The following is a 24,542-nucleotide window of genomic DNA, read 5'->3' on the forward strand; positions in this document are numbered from 1 at the left end:
CGCTTCCGCCAATTTTGTGATTTATTTCACAACAACTTTTCATCCTTAACTGCCAGCGTATGTTTACTGAAAGTTTGTTGTGTCTCAGTGCTGTAAGATCTATGGTAGGAAGTTTCCTTGGCAGTAATTTATTGACACAACACGGTTTGAAAATGTCACCCAAACTCCTAGATCAGTTTACAGGTTTAAAGTCACCGGCTACATGCCAATTGTTCCTATTTTAGTCAGCTGATTCTGTTAAACTGTCAGATTGACATGGCCTGGGCAGATGCATTTCTCTAATATGTCAATAGATAATCCTTCAAACACCAGTATTTCTCTTAAGGCCATTACTTCTGTGCCTAATATAATTACTGACTTTTCCCATTAATGCTCATTCCAATAAAATTGGAATCTAACAGTTAGCACCAACAAACTTTTTGATATTCTAATTACCTTCAAAACTACACAACTAATCATAGAATAGAATCCCTACAGTGCAGAAGGAGGCTATTCAGTCCATCCAGTCTGCACCGACCACAATCCCACCTAGGCCCTATTCCCGTAAACTCTCATATTTACCCTGCTAATCCCCCTGACACTAGGGTTAATTTAGCATGGCCAATCAACCTAACCCTCACATCTTTGGACTGTGGGAGGAAGCTGGAGCATCCAGATGAAACCCACGTAGACACGGGGAGAATGTGCAAACTCCACACAGATAGTGACCTGAGGCCGGAATTGAACCTGGGTCCCTGGCGCTGTGAGGCAACAATGCTAACCATTGTACCACCGTGGGCTAATGAAAATCTGTGCTGGGCAGTTCACTACATTTTGTCTCAACTTTATAGGCTCTCATGTCTGGGGATCAACTTTATTTTTTTTTAAAATCAAAATATACTGTAAACTATTGTTTGTGATCACAAGCTAGGCTTTGGTGGTTTTGTGTCATTCAAAGAAGTCCTACATTGTATTTCAATCCCATTCTCCCATTACAAGAATACTCATCATTGGAATCATTCTACAAGATTTCTACACTCATTGACAAGAGCATAGTTGCATCAGAATTAAGTAAATACAAGTACAGATAAAAATAAAACTATTTCCAGCACACCACAACAGTATTCGAAACAATACTCTTTCCTGTGCACCAATTTTGAGGAGAAACTGTGCACAGAATGGAAATATACACAATCCTATTGTAGCTTTTGAATTCTCTAAAGCTTTGCCAGAGAAAATAGCAGAGCATGGCAACTTAGGGACCATTAACTCTGCAGGAATTCCTCTACTTTTACACATTTACACATGCTGTGTGCAGGTAAATAAACCTTTGGATAAAACAAATTAGATCAAAGATACAGAAATTCATGCATGTAGAATTAGAAAAAGGAATCAAATGGACTGCAGTCGTATCCGACCTGACATAAAATAATAATTCAAGTTGGGATAAATGGAAGAAAACACACTTTCCTTTAAAGTTCTTGTCTTAAACTATCAATACTCATACAAAATTGCATTGTGAATTTGTACTGCTCCATTCTGCAGCCAATGTAGTTAATAATCAAAATACATTTTGATTCTGCAATTGTGGAGAGTTTAGACACAGCAGACACTAAAGGATAAGTCTTGAGACACACAATATTACTGGTAAAATGACTTTGCATGTGTGCTGTACCTGATTTCCCAATCAGAGCAATTCATGGATCTGCATTGCCAGAACACGGTGCCTCAATTCTCACAATAAAATTTTCAGTCCAAGTTTTTATGATATTGAGGGCAATGTTCTGCCCACAAAATTAAGTGGATGCATGAGTGTCCTCAAACATTCCGCTTAAAAAATGTTTGCAGGATATTTCTGTGTTAGTTACAATTCTCACAAGGCATTAACTGAATTTGCTGGGAAGAACTCCATTTCAGCACTAATGTTTAGTTCTTTTTCCCCTTTCTCAATACCTTTCTTCCTTATTCTTTCATAACATTAGCTTTTACACTGCCTCTTTGAAATATGTGGAATAGGTATCCTGGATTCTTAACATGCTACCATAATCAAGATCAGAAAGTTAACAGCAAGATAAAAGCAAAATACTGTGGATGCTGGAATCTGAAACAAAAACAGAAAATGCTGGAAAATCTCAGCAGGTCTGACAGCATCTGTGGGGAGAGAATAAAGCTCTGATGAAGGGTCATCAAGAACTGAAATGTTCGCTCGATCCTCTCTCATCAACAGATGCTGTCAGACCCGTTGAGATTGTCCAGAATTTTCTGTTTTTGTTTCAGAAAGTTAACTTATATGGAACCAACAAACACATGTGCTTAAGGTATTTCAACTATATCTATTAATATGAGGCTTGTGCTTGGACATCTTCACTTCTCAAAACATGTAGCCCAGAGTTGTGTGATCTGTTCACCATGATTTGTGCAATAACATCAACATTAAGAATGATTGTTCCATAGAACTGAACAACCTTTGTTCAGTTCAACTGCATCCCTTGAAGTCAACCCAAAGATATCTGCCACATATAGCAGCCTGCAGTGTATACATGAGGGATATGACAGCTGTTGTTTACAAGCAATAGCTAACCCCATGGAAAGGAAGCTTCAACTCTTCAAGACTCAAAACCGCCACCAGATAGCAGGGACCCTTTGAAGCAAAGAATCACATGAGTACTCGTGTGGCCAATAAGGCTCTTCATATAAACATCATGACCTTCATGAAGAGGGAAGAATTGCATTCTACACACAGTCAGTGAAGGATGCTTTTCAGAAGTCCAAAGTCTTCGTTCATTTTTACCCAAAACTGCCATTGCAACATGCTTCCCCCTATGGAGTAGGGGCAGTCATCTCAGACATTTTGCCTTCAGCCAAGGACAGACCAATCGATTTTACTTCCCGCACTCTGACAAGTGCCAAATCTAACTATGCTCAATTGGAGAAGCAAGCATTGATATCGTCTTTGGAGTCTGGAAGTTCCATCAGTACCTGACATTTCACCCTATTAATAGATCACTGAACATTGATGACCATCTTCGGGCCATGTAAAGGGATACTGTCACTCACCACTAGTAGATCGCAATGAAGGTCCCTCATCTTGTCAGCACATTCCTACAAAATAAAGTACCGACAGTCAGAGGGCCATACTAATGCAGATGCATTATCGCAGTTGCCCTGGCCTGCTGGCAGTGTACCATCGAGCAGTGTTCCCAACATTTTCCATTTTTCCCTCACAGATAATGCACCAGTGAGAGCATCACAAGACCAGCAACATACCAGCAACAATCCCATGATGGGGAAAGTACTAGATATGGTGTTGAAAGGGAGGATAGCAGGAATGCATCCAGATCTAAAACCATAGGTGTCATGGAAGTTAGAGTAAACAGTCCAAGGCGATTGGTTGTTGTGGGGAATCATCCCTCCAAATTTACACCAGAAGCTGTTGGAGTAACTACATGAAAGGCATCCTGTCATGGTCCGGATGAAGGTACTTGCTTGGAGTTACTTTTGGTGGCCAGGTCTGGATGGCCAAGTAGAAGAAAAAGTGGAACAATGCAAGTCATATGCTCGCGTGAGGAACTCACCACCATTGTCGCTCCTTCACCCACGCAAATGGCTCAAAATGCCACACCATTCCTACATATTGATTTTGCCGGTCCAGTAGAGGGATATATGGTCTTGGTCATAGTCGATGCACACTGTAAGTGGCCAGAAAGAGTCATAATGAAATCCACCAACATGGAGAAAACCATTGAGAAACTGGAGATCTTCGCAAGGTTTGACAAGCCAGAACAAATTGTCAGTGACAATGCGCCACAGTTAACGTCCCAAGAATTTGAAGATTACCTCAAGGGGAATAGTACCCAACATATCAAATCAGCATCCTGTCACCCAGCTACTAATGGGTTAGCTGAACAATTTGTGCAATCCCTGAAACATGCAGTGAAAGCTTCTCAAGACCAAGACTCGTTAACCCAACGTCTCAATAGCTTTTTGGCATTTTACAGGATTACTGCACATGCGACTACACAGAGTTCACCAACGTTGCGAATCATGAAGAGAAAGTTGCGAATGACATTTGATCTGTTAATACCCTAAGAGATATCGGTGATAGTAGAGTGAAACCAACAGTCGGAAATACCCAGGAGACAAATGAGTGCTAAATGATGCTTGTTTCACCAAGGGGAGTGAGTGTTGGCACATAGCTATACTACCCAGGAAAAGTGGATATCTGCAATTGTCTTGGCTCAAACTGGCCCCGTATCAAACATGGTCCAAACTGAGGATGAACTGGTTTGGAGACACCATGCTGACCAGTTGCTGCTGCCACAGTGGCTTGCCTGATCCACCTCGAGACAAATCACCCTCTCTAGTTCTTGACATTGGACCTACTACTACTGGAGCGGCAGACAAGCCCAAAAGGACTGGTGATCTTATTAGTGCTACCAATTCCCCTATTGGGAATGATACCACGACCTCTCCAAAGGAAGAAATATCTAGCAACATGCCCGAGCGATGGATACAACCAGTGAGGTTGTCAGCCTCCTGATGGCCTCTCCTATTGATCTGTTGCATTTAGCCCAGTTTAGCCCAGTTGCATAGCCTAATGTGTACCCAAATTGGTGATGCTATGTACATACACCTCCGTGATTGATCGGGGAGTGGGGTTGGGGAACAGGGATGGGACCTTAGAAATAAAGGGGGAGGAATGTTGTGTATTCAGGGAATTACTGTGTGTGGAATGGCCCCTTTAAGAGGACAGTCACATGATCTCTCCACGACTCCACAGGCTGCTGACAGTTGGGGATTGCAACCTGTACAATGTACATCCAAAATAAACCTCCGGCTTTAATCTCTTGAATGGAATTGATCTCTGCACAGACAACACAATGGTGGCTACCTCAGCATCTGTTTCTTTTATGTTCTTTGGCCATCCCCTAAAACACTAGCCAAACCATACATCATAGCTTGGGCTCAAACAGCATTGCGAAAAGCTAAAAGTGTACACAATGCTTAAGATGGTGCCTCTCAAAGACTGTCAAAGTTTCAACATTCAAGTGGTTGCATACTTGATAAGCCCCTTGAGAAATGTGTGGAGAGGATGACTCACCTTCTACAAGGTTCTACAAGGTGAGCTCCTTCAAGCACCAAAGTTATTCCTCACTTATCAACAGAGGAAGTGAGCTGGGTGACTTCAATGATTTGATAGGTAACTTCTGGTCTTTGCAGCACATAAGCATACTTTTACAGGAGGGTGACCAACAGCCCTAAACAGGACCAGCTCATTTGATGCATTGTCTGCAGCAAAAGCTCCAAATATTCCCTCTCAAAGCAATTAGTGCTGCTTCCACTGAGCATTGTAAACAATTATTAGAATTTTCTTAAATGATTAGCTGTTACTTTTTAAGCACTGCTCTTAAGAGAGTTTGCACTGTCCAATTAAGTATATCACCAGTCACATCTACTGGGTGAACTGCATCCTTTTCAAAATATGGCATGGGGCTTATGTTGCAAATTTCAACACCACCCACCTCCTAATATGTCACTATCCTACAGGGTTGTACAGGCGAGATTTTGCCAAGATCCTTGTATCTTTTTGTATTCTTCATTGTTAAATACATACCTAAATCCACTTGACACAATTGTCTAGTCTCTGCCTCTGAGAAAACTGATGAGGCTGCGGGCTGGCATTGACAAGTCTCTGGGTCCACATAAACTTCATTCTAGGGTCTTAAAAGAGGTGGCTGATGACATTGTAGATGCATTCATGTTAGTTTTCCAAACTCCCTAGATTCTGGAAAGGTTCCATCAGACTGGAAAGTAGCAAGAAGGGAAATGGCCAGAAAACTGTAGGCCAGTTAGCTTGTTGTCTGCTGTGGAGAAAGTATTAAAATTAATCATTAAAGAGATTATAGCTGGACACTTAGCAAAACACAAGGTAATTAGGAAGAATCAGCTGGTTTTGTGAAAGGGAAATTTTGTTTAACCAATTTATCGGAGTTCTTTGAATGAGTAATGTGCTCTGGATAAAGGGAAGCCTGTAAATGTACTGTATTTGGATTTCCAAAAGGCATCTGATAAGGTGCCACATCAAAAGTCATTGCAAAAACTAAAAGCTCATGGTGTAGGTGTATCATATTGGCATCGATTGAAGATTGGCTGGCCGGCATAAAACAGAGTATGCATGAGTTGGACTTGGTCTGATTTTCAGGATGAGACAATTAGAGTCCTTTAAGGGTCTATGTTGCAATCTCAACTTCATATCAATGATTTAGATGAGGGGAGCCAAGGCATGGTGACTAAATTTGTAGATGACACAAATAAAGATTTAAGTTAAGTTTGCTTATTAGTGTCACAAGTAGGCTTACATTAACACTGCAATGATGTTACTGTGAAAATTCCCGAGTCGCCACACTCTGATACCTGTTTGGTATCGGCTGCCTGTATCTTGAGAAGAAGACAAAAGATTTGCAGTCAGATATAGAGAGATTGAGTGAGTGGGCAAACATCTGGAATATGGAGTATAATGTGGGAATATGTGAAGTTGTTTACTTTGGCAGGAAGAATAAAAAAGCAGAGTATTGCATCAACAGAGAAGGACTACAGAATTCTGAGATGCAGAGGGATCTAGGTGTTTGATTGCATGAGTCACAAAAGCTAGTTATGCAGATATAGCATGTAAGAAAAAATGATAATGGAACACTATTCATTTATTATCAGAGGAATTGAATATAAATGTAGGATGTTATGCTTAAGTTACACAGAGCATTGGTGAGACCACATTTCAAATACTGTGCACAATTTTGGTTTCCTTATTAAAGTAAGAATGTAAATGCATTCGAGGTGGTTCAGAGGAGTTTACAAGATTGATACCTGGAATGAGTGGGTTGTCTTATGAAGAGAGGATGGACAGGCTAGGCTTGTTTCCACTGTAGTTTTGAAGAATAAAAGGTGACTTGATTGAAGTATACAAGATCCTGAATGGTCTTGACAAGGTGGTCATGGAAAGAATATTTCCTCTTATGGGTAACAGAAATAACATATACTATTTTTAAAATTAGGGTTCACCCATTTAGGATAGAGATGAGGAGAACGTTTTTCTCTCAGAAGGTTGTGCAACTTTGGAACTATCTGCCTCAGGAGGCAGTGGAAGTGGGTTCATTGGGTATTTTTAAGCAGAGGTAGATGGATTCATGGTGGACAAGGAAATTAAAGATTATCAGGGCTAGATGGGAATGTGGAACTCGAAACACAACCAAATCGACCATGATCTTATTGAATGGAGGAGCAGGCTCGGGGGGCCAAATGGCCTACTTCTGCTCCTATTTCGTATGTTTGTAACAGTCCCATGTGGTATAACATTCTGTTCTAATAATCCTCTATATCCTTGATATCAGAGTCAAAGTCCAATTGTTATTGATTCTTCAATCAGTGGTAGTTATCTGTTAAACGAATGCTGCACGTGCAAGAGCTTAAAAGAAAAAGTCTGATTTGATTAAATAGAGAAAGGAAACCAAATATTTTGCCTTGTTACGTAAATGTTGTTAAACACAGTTATTCGGTACAATACCAGTGGTTTAAGTCTGTAATTATTATGACAATCAGATGCACCTTATCATATCTCTATATAATTACAGTCAAAATAGCATTCTATGGTCATCTAACTACTTTCCCCCAATCAGCAATAATGTTTCGTCAAACAAGAGTGGTCACATGCTTGAGGCATGTAATAGCAATAACCATTTTTAGCAAAATCTGCAGGTGACAAAGAAAATTGTTTGTTATATTTAACAATAATAACAGGATGAACGATTTGTTGGACAACTTGGCTAGTTCGATACAATTCCAGACAAGTATCCTTTTCTCTGCAATAGTGTGTTACATTTCTTTAAGACTCATCACATTGGAACAGCATCACCAATTTGAACAGCACGGCACTGGCAAAAGAACTTCAATATGAATAAATGCCAGGTGGTACGTATTGGTTAGAAGTGTAAGGCAGCCATACAATCGTTGAAAAATAAGTATCTGAAGGGGTAGTGAAACAAAGATTTGGGGATTCACAAATCCCTAAAAGTAGCAAGATGGGTTAATCAAGATATAGCCATAAGATAAAGGAAACGTAGAACTTGGGTTCATTTCCAAATGGATACAATTGAAAAGCAGAGATGTTGGGTGCAATGTTACACCAGCATTTGCCATGAGTGTAAATGGCAACATGGGCACAAAACCTCGCAAGAATCAGAAAACAAGATTCTAGCCAGCGAGATCTCGTATTCCGATTTTTCCTGTACCTCGCCAGTAATGGGATCCTCATTTCAATACACTTTAATAAATTCTAATATGATTAGCGGGCTTCCCACCATATGGACAAGATGGGCTGAATGGCCTCCTTCTGTGCTGTGACTATTCTATGGTTCTATAAACTCTTTTAAGAAGTAATTGGATCTGCACCTTAAGTGCCAGGTGCAGGAAGGTGGGATTAGAAAGGGCACCTGGGTGTCTTCTGGCTGGCATGAACAAGATGGGATGAATGGCATGTTTCTGTGCTGTAACTTTTCTATGGTTCTATAAACTCTTTCTATGGTTTGATTGTTCTATGATATTCCCCCCACTTTTAGAAGTCCCCCCTCACCAACATGACACAAGTATTTTAAAACGTGAAACAGTCAAAGGGAACCCACCGGGCGGGTGCAGAGATAAGTGGAGCCACTGGAGAGGGAGAGGAGCATTCCCAGGTGGTGCCCTGGCACTGCCTGCACCAGCATTACAGCGGCAGAGATGCCTGCAGCATTTTTCTACTCTTAATCCTGCATTATCTGGCAAGCAAAGCCAGCTGTGCATCCGGGAAGTTGCATGCTGCTTTTCTCACCAAAGCCAACACTTAGAGTAAATATTAGAAATTTTTGCCCGTTATGTTAAGCCTGTATAGAATCTACGTAGAATACACCTGAAGTATTGAAAACAGTTCTGGGTTCTGGGTTACATATTATTATAAAAAGCACATAGAAGCACTGGACAAGATGAATTAAAGATTTACTAGAATAATACCAGAACTGGGAGGTTATATGCATCAGGAAAGATACTACACAGGGACTCTTTTCTCCAGAGAAGCAAAGACGTGGGTTTTTTAAATTAGGGAACTTTGATATGGTAGATGTTAAGATGTTTCTATTTGCAAATGAGATCAGAACCAGGGTTCATAAATATGATGGTCATCAATAAATTCAACAGTGATTTAGGAGAAACCTTTTTACCAAGAGAATGGTTAGAACATGAAACTCACTGCAGCACTGTAGTAACTTGGCTCCACCAGTTAAGAACAAATTGTAGATGTTTATTAATGAACAACAACTATTTATAGGGTGACGCAAATTCATAGATTTTGCTTCCAGACATGACTCTAGGATCTAACTGCTAGGACAAGCCCAGACGGGTTGGAGTGAAGCTCCAACTCAGTTCTTGATTGGTCAGCCTGTGTTATGTGACCCTTTCAGAAGATCACCCCCTTTAAGGGACCAGACATCACAGTACCATGGGTAGCTAAGGTGAATAGCACAGAGGCTTTGATAAGTATGTGAGGGAGAAAGGAACAGAAGGAATTTTTTTATTCATGGGATTTGGGCATCACTGGTTCAGCCATTTAGGAGGACATTTAAGAGTCAGCCACATTGTTGTGTGGATTTGGAGTCACATGTAGGCCAGACCGATGTGGGATTTCTTTCCATAAAAGGACATTAATGAACCAGATGGGATTTTACAACAATTGACAATGGTTTCATGGTCATCAGTGGGCTTTCTAATTGCGGATTTTTATGAAGTGCAAATTTCGCCATCTGCTGTGGTGGAATTCGAACCTGGGTCCCCAGAGCATTACGCTGGTCTCTGGATCACTAGTCCAGTGACAATACCACTATTCCAATGCTTCCCTCGTGTTGACATGGTGATGTGGTTAAATGGACGGGGATAGGAGGAAGCTCCACTTAGAGTTTCCTGTGCATGGATGTCGCCTTGCGCACGGCCACCAACCAAAAAGGTAAGTAAAAGTTTTTGAAAAGATGTTTTGTGAAACCAGAAGGAACAGGTCCAAAGATGTATGGATTAGGTTGATTGGCCAAGCTAAATTGCCCCTTAGTGCCCCTGGATGTGTAGGTTAGTGGGATTAGCAGGTAAATGTATGGGGTTACGGGGATCGGGCCTGGGTGGGATTGTTGTCGGTGCAGGCTCGATGGGCCAAATGGCCCCCTTCTGCACTATAGGGTTTCTGTGATTCTATGTGGAGTGCTCTATAGTCCCATCATATTGTCCTTCTCCCCAGCAACCCCCTCCCGGCATTTATCTATTGATGGGACCAGTGGCCCAGATTTGAATTTGGCATAAACCTCTGCCCCATAGAAACAAACATAAGATGTCACTCAAATTGGCTTTTGCCGACTTTTGTAATTTCATGGGCTTCTTCAATGCATTATATATTTGGGAATGTAAATGCTCAGTAAATTTACAGTTCCTCAAATTTGCACTACAGTAGAAATCATGTTGATTTATCCAAAGATTTGAACTAAGATTAGCATTCACTCCTTTTAAACTAATGCCAACAAGAATAATGCAATTCTTTTCCTGAAACTAACCAGTGGAATGTTGCAATTTGGACAGTAACTTTTGGATATTCACATTTATCTACCTTCTCCTCATTTGAAGATGATGTGTCCTTTACCAATAAATAATGACGTGAGCCATCAGCTGTGCTTTTATTATAACAGCAAGTTCTGGCTTAATGTTCTACTGAAATTACCCTTTTGTATCTGTTCTACTGCTCTAACAAGGTGGTTACCCAGGAGTCTGGGAGGTGAAGGGTTGAACTTTCATGGAGTACACTTGAGATGGCCATGTTGGATGACTTTGAAAACAGTCAGTGCTTGAAGACCAAGCTGCAGATTGTTATGTTTCAGCATCAGCTGAGCTGATCTGGGCTAGCCTGCTATGTGGAACCTATTAAATGGAACTGGGTCAAAGGCTGGGGAATAGAAGGGATAGCTTAAGCCTCTCCCGTGGATCCAGTGTCACTGTCAGCAGGCTGCATTCGCTGCACAGTCACCACTCTTCATGAGACCAAAGTGGAGAGCGCTCTGATATTCTGGAAGGCATTCATGCCCACCACAGCCCTGCCTTATTCTTTCCTTCATCAATTGAAACCCTGAGGAGATGTTAAACCCCGGAGCCACAACGATAGCAATCTGATTTTCCAGCAAAGCTGTTGGAATCTCTGGCGGTGGCTCTTTCATTCTGGGCTCCACTGCATTATTCACAAAGCTGGTTGCCTGCTACATGGTATGATCTGAATGCCGTTCTTCTGACAAGTTATTTTCTGGGTTGTTCCATCCCCTTGCCCATGCTGCCGCACACTAGTGCACAGTGAACCTCCTAGTCCAAACTCCTCCTGCCTATCCTGTGAAGTAGGCAGTGCCATTCTCTGAGCTCGTGCTTACCAAAGTAAGATCAAGTGAGACTGATTCAGCATTTGGATGCTCTACATTTGTTTTCACATGGGAATAAAGACAGGGACCAGGATTCGTATTTAGTGTCAGGGAGAAGAAGAGATGAATGGATGACTGCTGAAACTTTGTTCTAGATAATTGAATAAAATTCCAGTGAGTGTGTAAAATAGCCAAGAACACTGAAGGACACATCCTTCAGCAGATCACTTGCCTGCACCCAGATGCAACCTATGTCCATGGTCTGGATAATGTACTCCTTGACTGGGAAAGAAACCATCCTGTTCTCACCTTTTCGCTGTTAGCACTCACAAACTTGACCCTGCAGCAAAGAAGAAAAAGAGTGCTGGTTTTAGCCTGGTGAGATGCTTGAGGATGTGCACATCAAGGTAGAATAGCAGTGCTGGAGTGAAGGATAGTAGGGTTGTGATGAGATGAGGACAGTAACAGTGGGCATGTACAAGATGCAGAGTGTAGCATTAGAAGCAGAATGAGTTGGGATGAAGTATCAAGCAGTGAATGGAGGAGAATGCCTGTGATCAGGAGAGGAAGGGACTATGAAAACTGGGGCTTCAGATGGTGCAGAGTGATGCAAGAAAGTGATGAGACAAGAGATAGGAACCTTACCCTACCAAAACTGGTAGGTCATGAACTTTTTCCCTGCATTGCAACCATGTCCTAGGAGTGTCGCTCCTAATGCAAATAAACTTTGCTACCTCTGTGCACACTTCTCCAGAGCGGCGCACCCTTTATTGTCACCTGATGGGAAGAGGATCTCTCTCTTCTGCGGACCTTCTCCACCAAGACTTCCAATACTGTATCTCAGGTTACTTCATAGAGCTTCTCTTCGGCCTACTATTTTCAGAAGTTGCCTTCTGGATTCCTGCCAAAGTGCAGCTTCGCTACGAGAGGAGCAGATTATCTTTAAATAGCATCACAGATACCAAATATTCCTGCTGCCCTTTTTGGAGAGCTAGCAATCATAAGCACGAGCGGCACTGGGAACTGAATTGTTTAAAGATAACAAGAACCCAAGCGTGCCTCCTCTGCACACCCATGTGGTTAGTGCATGGTGTCTATCCAAAGACATGACACAGGTCCAGAGAAATTTTTTCCACCAAGAAACTATCGCCAATAAAGAGCATTTTTTTGTATCTCATTGAAATGAGCTATCATTTTTATATGATCATGTATCAAAATCTGTTCAAAAATCTTGGGCCACATTCTCCGACCTCAGTCGCGGCTGGAATTCTCCAGTCCCGCTGCAATGAACGGGAGATATGCCTGAGCACCAAATTCTCCGTTCTCGCTGGCAGCAGTGATGATGGGGCATGAATGGCTGGAGAATTCTGGCCCTTACCTTCCATTGCTTTAAACAGTTTAAGAAATATACATGTTTTCTATTTATACATTTTGTCACTACTCTTTATGCATTTCGCTTATTTTTGGCAGACAGAAACATAACAACCTTTTGCCCAAGTTCATAGACCATTTCTGAAAGGTTAGTATTCAGTTACCATTCCGCGGCATATAGCATTTGCATATTGAGTGTGGTCCGATTTTTCCAACCACAGTTCCTTTACAAAACCACTCTAAATGTAAATGGTAGATGTTATAGTTATGCTTTCCAGTAATGACTCCTCAGCTTCAATATCAGATTTTCTGCCAGTTTTAGACTATGTTGCATCAACTTGATTCCTTGGTGGGTAAATCCAGAATTGGTTAGTTAAAATTTAATTTTGTGAAAATAACTTCTATCCATTTTTGAAGTTATTTGAGGATTTCAGGAATATCTCTTTGAAATAGGATGATACCAATTTTCAAGGCCTTTCAGTGTCAGCTTAGTTCTTACACGAAAGTTGGAAAGCTATGGGTTCAAGCACCATTCCATGGTTTGAGTGCATAATCTAGGCTTACTCTTCAATGCAGTACTGAACTATCAGAAGTGCTGTCTTTTAGATGAAGCCTCATCTATTACCAATGGATGTAAAAGATCCTCTGGCACTATTTGAAGAAGAGCGAAGGCTTTTCTCAGTGTCCTGGTCAACAATCAACACTAACCAAACAAATTAACTGGGGATTAATCTTACTACTGCTTGTGAAACTTGCATTTTGAAAGCTGGTTGCCATCCCTGCTAATATAACAATATTAGTTACACTTAAAAACAAATTCATTGACTTTGAAATGCTTGCTGATTGTCCTAAAAAATGTGAAAGATGCAAATTCTTCATCCAAACAGTATGAAAAATTCAAAAGAGCTTAAATACTTTATATAATATAAAGATCCATAAGGAATAATGGTCACTTTCTAAAGAAAGAATGCAGATTTTTAAGTGATTATCACAAATTATCCTTTTTTTTCACACATCTCAGAATAAGCACATTTTTTAATGACTGGTGGTTTTCTTCACTATTTTATTGGTTATTGAACTTTGGTGAGGTGAATTGGACAGTACTTTTGAATAATTGAGCAGTTTATTCAGAAGGATTTCCAAAAAAAAACCTTGTTGTATCTAGTCAAAGAAAGCAATTCCTAGTTCAACACCCTTAGACAGCCAGCATTGCCTTTAGAGAATTTAATCAGCAAAGCATAAATTTACTGCTTCTTCTCCATTAAACGCTTCTTGTGTTTTTTCTTTCAATTGAACAGAACAATGGCAAGGAGCAGGGGGAAGAAGAAATACTAAGGAACATACAAATTAAATGCAACTTAGAGTGATAACTTCATACTTAATAGCCTATTTACTTCCAGAAATACAGTAATTATAGAATTTAGTGGAAACAATCAAAAACCAAATGGATAGTCTCTTAGTGTAACAAGGAGATACATGTTTGGTGCCAAAAGATAAAATGGTTTGTGTTGGATCTAGATGCGAGACTAAGTGATGGGAAAAGCTAAATATCTCAAACAGACCTACTTGTGGGTGGGATTTTACGGCCTTGCTCAGCGAGACTGGAAATTCCCGTCAAAGGTCAATGGAGATTTCCATTGTCGGGCTCTCACCCGCTCCGATTCCGGCGTGGGCACGGTGGTAGAGTTGCGGCTAGTTACTCTCTTCTGAGCTATTTGGTATTAATATGCAGTAATCTGAAGATGGTGCATTGTAAATTCCTTGATACATATTTAAAATTTAACAAGAAGTTATGGTAATCAAGTTAGAAACATGGCTGCGGGCTAAAAACATCCCCTTTCCATCTGAACATAGTATTAACTTTAATTAACAAGGTTAAAAAAAATTATTCCCTAACAATTAAGTCAACTTAAAAGGTACTTAAGAGTTGATTATACCAATACATTTCAAGTCACGCTCTCCACAAGTGACTTGTGTTCACTTCCTCACTAAAATGAAAGAAGACAAACCTAGTCATCCCTTTGTTCAATCGATGCTTTATGCTGAACCTGAGCATGCAATACGTGATCTGAAGATGATTAAGGCTGACAGTGAAGACCGCAAAATGGAAAATGGTTTCCACTGTAGCCCTAACGTCCCGTACCTCAGTAAACACAAAGCCCTCAACAAAATATATGGACACGTGTTCTTGATCTGAATTAAATCCACATAGATTTTTATTTTGTTTTATTAGTTTTATTTTAAGAATGGTCATTCGAAAGGTCATGTCATTCTCCAGCTTTAACAAGTGGCTTTCTTCCGTAGCTTTTCTTTATTCATTAATGGGATGTGGGCATCACGGGCTGCATCAGCATTTATTGCCCATCCCCAATTGCCCTTGAACCGAGTTGGTTTCAGAGAGCACCAAAGAGTCAGTCACATTGCTGTGGATTTGGAGTCACAGGTAGGCCATACCAGGTAAGGATGGCAGATTTCCCTTCCCTTAAGGACATTAGTGAACCAGGTGGATTTTTACAACAATCAACAATGGTTTCACGGTCATCATTAGATTGTTGTCATTGCAGGCTCAATAGACTGATGGCTTCCTTCGGCACTAGTAATTCTATTGAGTTGAAGCCTTTGTGAACTGCTTCTAATGCAGAAATATTCTTTTTCAAATAAGGGGTGCAAAACTGCACGCAAGGCTCCAGATCTGATCTCACCAAGGCCCTGTAGAGCTGCCTAGAAACATGGTCTTCACTGTCAGCCTTAATCATCTTCAGATCACGTATTGCATGCTCAGGTTCAGCATAAAGCATCGATTGAACAAAGGGATGACTAGGTTTGTCTTCTTTCATTTTAGTGAGGAAGTGAACACAAGTCACTTGTGGAGAGCGTGACTTGAAATGTATTGGTATAATCAACTCTTAAGTACCTTTTAAGTTGACTTAATTGTTAGGGAATAATTTTTTTCAACCTTGTTAATTAAAGTTAATACCATGTTCAGATGGAAAGGGGATGTTTTTAGCCCGCAGCCATGTTTCTAACTTGATTACCATAAAAGTAGAATATCCCTACTTTTATATTCCAATCCTCTTGTAATAAACACCAATATTTCATTTGCCTTTCTAATCACTTGTTGAACCTGCATATTGACCTTTTTTTGATTCATGGGCCAGGACATCCAGCTCCTTCTATGTCTCTCAGTTTTATGATCTCCCCATTTGAATAAATGCTGCGTTTCTATTTTTCTTGCCAAGATGGACAAGTTCACATTTTACCATTATGCTTGCTCAGTTAACTGATTAATATCCAGATGCAGACTCTTTGGGCAAAAACTTACCAAAAAATGACAGTGTTGGTTCCAGCAAGAGAAATGGTGGGCGGGAAGTTCTGGTCGAGCTCGCTCCCAAAACTGGAAAATACCACCCGTGGCCAACGGACCTTTGCATAGTTCGCACCCCCCTGCCCGCTATGATTCCCCAGTGGCGGGAAAATTCCATCCCCCCCAATCGAGTATGTTTTTCTCCAGACCTTATGACACTTTGTCAAAAAATACATAGAATAGAATCATAGAATCCCTACAGTGCAGAAGGAGGCCATTTAGCTCATCTGCACCACCAACAATCCCACCCAGGCCCTATCCCCATAACCCCACATGTTTACCCAACTGACCTATGCATCACGGGACACTAAGGGGCAATTTAGCATGGCCAATGCACCTAACCTGCACACCTTTGGACTGTGGGAGGAACCCGGAGCACCCAGAGGAAACCCACACAGACACAGGGAGAATGTGCAAACTCCGCACAGACAGTGACCCAAGCCAGGAATCAAATCCAGGTCCCTAGCGCTGTGAGGCAACAGTGCTAACCACAATGCCATCATGCAGAGGGGCGAGGCCTGAACACGCCAGCAAAGCCCGGCTGCGCTGAGATCGCGGCACCATGTTTAAAGCAAGATCGGAGCTGACATTCATTACCACCCACCCCTCCCATGATCAAAGTCGGTAACTGTACCCCACCCACTCCCCCTGTGATCCGAACCAGGACTCCCCCCCCCCCCCCAACCTTCTGAACAGTCAATGCAAGCACATCCCCACTTGCCCCCAAACATCACAAACAATGGACTCCTTCTCCCAACCCCCCCCCACCCACCCACCCAAACAGCTATCGCCGGTATCCCAGGCCCCCAGGTCTGCTCCCCCCACCACCACAAATAAATGAATCCACCCCCTCACCCATGAGGCTCCCAGTAGGCTCCACCCTGGCATGGTTGGCACTGTCAGGTTGGCATGTTGCCAACCTGCCTGTGCCAGCCAGTGCTGGGGCAGTGCCAGGAGGACATTGCCAGTGCACTGCCTGGTCATGTCCCTCTCCCCCCATACTCAACTTTATGCCCCCGGGGGGGAGGGTGCAGGATCCCCACGACAGGTTCACATCTGGATGTTTGAAGGTATCATTTGAATAATCTCATTAGCGATAGACAGCATGGTTTTGTATGAGGGAGGTCATGCCTCACAAATTTGGTTGAGTTTTTTGAGGAGGTGACAAAAACGATTGACGAGGGAAGGGCCATGGATGTCGTCTATATGAATTTTAGTAAAGCATTTGACAAGGTCCCTCATGGCAGGCTGGTGCAAAAGGTTAAATCTCACGGGATAAAAGGTGAGCTAGCTAGATGGGTGGAGAACTGGCTTAGCCATAGAAGACAGAGGATAGCAGTGGAGGGGCCTTTTTCTGGTTGAAGGTCTGTGACTAGTGGTGTTCCACAGGGCTCTGTACTGGGACCTCTGCTGTTTGTGATATATATAAATGATTTGGAGGAAGATGTAGCTGGTGTGATCAGTAAGTTTGTGGATGACACGAAGATTACTGGAGTTGCGGATAGTGATGAACATTGTCAGAGAATACAGCAGGATATAGATAGGCTTGAACATTGGGCGGAGAAATGGCAGATGGAATTTAATCCAGATAAATGCGAAGTGATGCATTTCGGTAGATCTAATGTAAGGGGGAGCTATACAATAAATGGCAGAACCATCAGGAGTACAGACACACAGAGGGACCTGGGTGTACAAGTCCACAGAACCTTAAAGATGGCAGCACAGGTAGAGAGGGTGGTCAAGAAGGCATATGGCATGCTTGCCTTTATTGGACGGGGCATAGAATATAAAAGTTGGCATATGATGTTGCGGCTGTGTAGAACGTTGGTTAGGCCACATTTGGAATACTGCGTCCAGTTCTGGTCGCCACACTACCAGAAGGACGTGGAGGCTTTGGAGAGGGTACAGAAAAGGTTTACCAGGATGTTGCCTGGTATGGAGGGTCTTAGCTATGAGGAGAGATTCGGTAAACTGGGGATGTTCTCCCTGGAAAGACGGAGGATGAGGGGCGACCTAATAGAGGTGTATAAAATTATGAAGGGCATAGATAGGGTGAACAGTGGGAAGCTTTTTCCCAGGTCAGAGGTGACGAACACAAGGGGTCACAGGTTCAAGGTGAGGGGGGCAAGGTTCAACACAGATGTCAGGGGGACGTATTTTTACACAGAGGGTGGTGGGGGCCTGGAATGCAAGGTGATTGAAGCGGACACGCTGGGATCGTTTAAGACTGATCTAGATAGCCACATGAACAGACTGGGAATAGAGGGATACAAAAGAATGGTCTAGTTGGGCAGATGAGTGGCGCAGGCTTGGAGGGCCGAAGGGCCTGTTCCTGTGCTGTATTGTTCTTTGTTCTTTGTATCGGGTTCAATATATGACAAGGGGGGTGCTTAATAATATATTAATGCATTTAAATGTATTAAAATCAGGTCCATGCCCATTGTGGGCGTGGACCTAATTATGTCGCCAGCAAGGGGTGGTAGAATCAGAAATTGCATCTCACCGACGAGATTTGCAACCTTCGGTTTTCGCCTGATCTCACCAGCATTCCCGTGGGCGGTGAGCACAGGCTCAAAATTGTTCCTCTATGTCCTCTTGACAACTTTTCTGCCTAACTTTTGATTAATGTAAAAAGTGAAATTTAAGAAGATAATGAGACATCTTCCCCTCCTCGTCCAACACTAAGAGCATTGGCTGAGCATCCCACCATGGAAAATTGCCCAACTGAAACATAGCTAAACAAGAATAAATTGTGGATTTCAGTTTATTGTGCATGGGTAGATGAGAATATTGCCCATGAGTGGACTTTTTTAGCTTATAACCATGCTTTCTGGCAGTTTCCCCTCAAATCCCCTATTGAGAAAGTGCTCACAGCAATCTGTCATGCCCAGTTTCTCTGGGTCATTCTCTGAGGTTGACAAGAGAGAAACTATGATATCAACCACAGCTCACTGATATTAACTTTTTTAATATCTTGCCTGAGGTGGAAGCTTCCCCTTCACAAAGGGTTACTCTCAGAGCATGTCCAGTAAGAATCTACAAATATACTCTGCCTTTTCACCTTATCTTATCCTTCAAACTCTCCATCTGTCCGATGTCTCTAACTTTTTTTCCTGTTTATTTCTGTCTGTCGCTGATCTGTTTGTCTCTTTGATCTGGTGTCTTTCTCCTGCTTTCTGTATTTTTGCTATCTTTTCTTTCTGTTGATTTTTGGTCTACGTCAGATCTGTCTGTCACCCAATTTCTCTTTCAATCTACCTCAGTGTTTCCTTTCCTTGGCCTGATTTCATCCGAATGATTTTATACTTTAGATCTTTCCGCAATCTTACCTATCTTCCTATGCAGTACATTGAGCTCTTATTCATAGATGCGAATAGCCCAGCACCTACTACAAGCATGGGTATTTATCTTTACCTGATATGGTAGGCGACATACACACTTCTTAACCACCATATTGGAGCCATAGTCCACACAGTTCCTGATGTTTTGTGTTCTAATGAGACTCCCAATATCTTTCTCAGAATAAAAAGGTGAGAGAACTGTCTAGCCTGCCCATTCAAATTTCAACACATTTACGGTACACAAGAGGGAATTACTTTTAGAGATAAAATCGGGTTCATCCCAAAGATTGTGTGAAATAACTATCAGCGTCCCAGTGAACTAGTATAATCGTGATATCTAAATCCATTTGTTATTATCATTGGAAGACGATTTTTCATACTTATAGATATTGCCCTGTTCAAAATAAGTCTATTTTGGCCTATATGTAGTCAGAGAATACAAAACAGACATGCATGATGAATGGAAAACTGACAAATGAATGTTAGTTATCGGATAATTATTTAAATAAAGATATGTGGCCTGATTCTATCTCCAACCTGTAGTTTATTGTTGCCAAATTGTTTAGTGCACACAGAATTCAGAGGTACATGTGATGGAGACGTGCAGATATTTATAGTAGCTTGTCTGCGGCATCTTCAACAATATTGCAGGTCGCATAAAGAACCTTGACATCTGATGAAATTGGACCTGACAAGACAGGAGTTTTGAAATAATCTATACTTCTGACTGACAAGATTGCAACACAACAAACGAACCATTAGGATCCTTGTAGATTGAAAACATACAGTAGAAGTGTCAACGTGACAGTATTTCAGCAAAGTGCTTTAAATTCATCTGATAAGCTATCTGGTTTCTTGATCGAATTGATCACCCAGGTCTATTTAGTCTTTAGAATAGCATTGCACCATTCTAACTTAGTTCATTTTTCGTGATTTCTTCTCTTCCTATTAGCAGAATGGAATTGTTTTTGTAACACAAAACATTAGTTCATCTTCTCTCTGTCATTTTGCATCAAAGTCAACAACCCTTTTCTTTCCCGTCACTTCTATGAAGGTGCTGCCCACACCACTTTGCACAACGTGTAACAGAAAGGTACTGTGATACCCGCTGTAACATGATGTTATTTCACAAATGGATTAAACCGATAATCTTACAGGTAGCAAGTCTCAAGTGAGATTACAAGTATCGGAAAGTCCGAAAGACGTGCTGGTTAGGTGCGTTGGCCATGCTAAATTTTCCCTCAGTCTACCCGAACAGGCACCAGGATGTGGCGACTAGGGGATTTCCACAGGAACTTCATTGCAGTGTTAATGTAAGCTGACTTGTGACACTAATAAATAAACATTAAATAAACTTTAAGCAGAAGGGAAAGAAAGGCTTGCATTTATATAACACCAAAGTGCTGTCCCAGAAATGTGTGAACGAGCTTCAAGCACAATTATTGTATTCTAACTGCAGTGACTGTTGCCGTGTGGGCAAAAGCAGCCACCCTTTAGCTCAGGGCAAGACCTTACAAACAGCAATGAAACAAATGATTAATTAATCTATTTTAAGGGGGAGAGAAGCGAACAAAATTTGATTCCCAAGAAACCAATCTCCTCTCACCAAAAATGGCTTTGCGTTTTTGAAACATTTAAGGCATCAAAAAAATTGTTTGTTTTCAGGGTTCGCAGGAAAGCCATACTTAAACATAGATGATTGTGGCCATTAAATTAGTTGAGAGGTTGTGGGAAGCTTGTGACAGGTTAACAATGGCTGATAATTTGAAAATGACAAGCAGATACACCAAAATGAATACTGGTGATGACAGTTCCCCCTGACAGTTGGGCTGCAGAGATTAAACACTAATAATAATTGTAGCCTGCACGGTGACTGGCAATTTCAAGATATTAGATTAGATAGAAGGGCAAGTGCATTTGTTTTATCTGTTTTATCGTATGACTTGCCCCTATGTCATTTTGATAGCTTTCAGAACTCAACTGGTAACAAAGCTTCAGCAACTTTGCAGTGAGTTACTGCAATATTCTACAAATCCTGTGTTTTCCCATAATTTTTAATGATGTTTACGTCACACGGAATTATATAGAACAACCCAAGCTGCATGAAGATAGTGATCAGTCTTTTTGACAGCAAATGCGGTTTTACAGAACAAATGCAATGCTCAGACACGATATTACGCTGGTATTCTTTCTTGCTTGGAAACAAGAAAATCGACAACGCTATAAAGTCAGAGACATGGAATATGTTTATGGGAACCACAACCTCCATTGAAGTAAATGTTTTCAGATCACTAAGGTCACTGACTAAATTTCTCATCTGTATCTAGCTGCACCCAGAAAAAAAATAAGCATTCATTTGTAGACTAAAATTTCATTGAAACTAGATTTGAAAGTTAAAAGGCCCTATGAGGTTATTAATTACACAGTAGAAGTAAGCTACATAGCTGTAACTAAACCTAAAAATTAAGATCAGATAATCATTACTGGGCGGCACGGTGGCACAGTGGTTAGCACTGCTGCCTCACAGCACCAGGGACCTGGGTTCACTGTCTGTGCAGAGTCTTCATGTTCTCCCTGGGTTTGCATGGGTTTCTTCCCACAGTCTGAAAAGCTGGTTAGGTACATTGGCCGTGCTAAATTCTTCCTCAGTGTATCTGAACAGGCGCCAGAGTGTGACGACTAGGGGATTTTCACAGTAACTTCATTGCAGTGTTAACATAAGCCTACTTGTGACTAATAAATAAACTTTAACTTTAATACTGTCTTATGCTGTTTTTTGCATTGTGAACGAATCTGGCATTCTTCCCATTTTGTAGCTTCTCAGTTATAAATTTTTCTTGTTGCAGTATTTCCTGTACAATCCTTTGTACAATGACGTTATCTCTGGTGACTTAATTACTCCAAGTAGTTCAGCGGGCAATCATTCTGTGATAAATTTAAATAAATATATTATGCAAATAGTATTTAAATACTTTTTTCCTTTTGGTCAATTAAAAAGCACATTGCCCCTACTTTATGTTTGGTATCTAGAGGCAAGGTGAAAATTCAAATTACACAGAAAGTTTTTATTAGTTTAGTTAGCAAATCATGATTGGCATGGGCTTGGTGGGCCGAAGGGCCTGTTCCTATGCTGCACTGCTCTTTGTTCTTTGTAACTGATACACAGGTTTAGATGTATAAGATAAACTACAAATCAAAATGATAAATAAATGCTTTTGGAGCTTACTCCACCTCCTAAATCCTTCTACCTAAAGTGTAAACCTAGAGGAACCCTGGCTATTACCAATACTTTGAATTCCTTATCTGAGATTGATGTGGAGATGCCGGCGTTGGACTGGAGTGGGCACAGTAAGAGGTCTCACAACCCAAGGTTAAAGTCCAACAGGTTTATTTGGTATCACGAGCTTTTGGAGTGCTGCTCCTTCATCAGGTGAGTGACTCATCACTGAGTGTTGTGAGACTTCTTACTGTTATCTGAGATTGATAGCCAAGAGGCAAAGTACTGTATAATAGTCTGAGCATTACATAATAACAACAAATTTAAATTGTCCCTGTTTAGTGTATTGTTAAAAAATACAATTGATTTGAGTTTAAGAAACAAGCTATCTGGAACTTGAACCCAATTAAGTTAAATTTTGTTCTGTGCAACTCAGCACTATTATATCTACAGATTACTTTCCTCTGTGACCTGCCACTACAGGCAACAATTCGAAGTGGGAGACACAGTGGCACAGTGGTTAGCACTGCTGCCTCACAGCACCTGGGACCTGAGTTCAATTCTGGCCTTGGGTTCCTGACTGTATGGAGTCTGCACGTTCTCCCCGTGTCTGCGTGGGTTTCCTCTGGGTGCTCTGGTTTCCTCTCTCACTCCAAAGATGTTCAGGTTAGATGGATTGGCCATGCTAAATTGCCCCTTAGTGTCCCAGGGTGTGTGGGTTATGGGGACTAGTGGAGTAAATATGTGGGGTTACAGGGATAGAGCCTGGGTCGGATGCTCCGTTGAAGATTCAGTACAGATGCAATCGGCCCAATGGCCTCCTTCTGCACTGTAGGGATTCTGCCAAAGAATTATCACTGTTGTGCTGATTTGGACATCAGAGCAAAAAGACAGACATTTAACAGGCTGGGATCTCACCTTCTACAGTTCCCCAATTTGCTCCATCATTAAAATGGTCACTGAATTCTCTGAGGATCATTTCTTACAAAAGGTTTGATCACAGATTCAGAGCCAAAAGATTTTCAAGAAAACTGCTAAGGCTTGAAATTGTTTTGAACAGCTGGTTTTAACTATTATATCATATTTACCGGCTGATTCATTTTCGCCTCTGTCTAACTTTGCTTCTTATAAGGCATTAGCCCCAGTTCAGTGGTAGTACTCACTTCTGAGTCAGCAGGATATGAGTTCAAGGCTGATTTCAGAGATTAAAGCATGTAATTTAGGCTGACATTTCAGGGCAGCATGGAGCAAACGCTACATTGTCAAAGGTAACTTCTTTCAGATGAAATATTAAAACAAGTCCCTGCCTGCTCTCTCACATGGAGAAGATAGATCAATAGCAGTACTTGGAAATCAGCCGGGGAGGTCTCCTGACTTTCTCTGGCTGACATTTATTTCTCAGCCAGTAAACAGACTATCTAGTCATTTAGCCCATTATTGAGTACAAGTTGCCCCACGCTACATCAGCAATTACACCTCAAACAGTACTTCATTGGCTGAGAAACATTTCCAGAATATCCTGAGATTGCATAAGCCGCTATAAAAATGTGACTGTTCCTTCTATTCTTCACCTGAGCTAGCTTCTGTCAGCATGACATTTACAATTATAGCAATAGTAATTTATATAAGCTGGGAAGAATACAATAGACCAAAGTGCTTATTGTTATCCTAGTGGTTCATCATCTCATATGCTTCAGGTCTATGACAATTTCCAGTTTATTGGGAACGCAAAATTGCCTAGTGAGCCAGCTAGCTCAAATGGTTAGAGCATGGTGCTAATAACGCCAACGTCGCAAGTTCAATCC

The 24,542-nt window shown here is 41.3% G+C and overlaps 1 protein-coding gene across 1 annotated transcript in view; it reads left to right on the top strand.

The window, feature by feature from the left end:
- LOC144511739 (LHFPL tetraspan subfamily member 5 protein-like) overlaps positions 1-24,542 on the top strand; it is a 124,465-nt gene that overhangs the window by 701 nt on the left and 99,222 nt on the right. The gene's annotated exons all lie outside the window — the stretch shown is intronic.

The sequence above is a fragment of the Mustelus asterias genome, chromosome 25, assembly GCF_964213995.1.
Source record: "Mustelus asterias chromosome 25, sMusAst1.hap1.1, whole genome shotgun sequence".
NCBI classification, from domain to species: domain Eukaryota; kingdom Metazoa; phylum Chordata; class Chondrichthyes; order Carcharhiniformes; family Triakidae; genus Mustelus; species Mustelus asterias.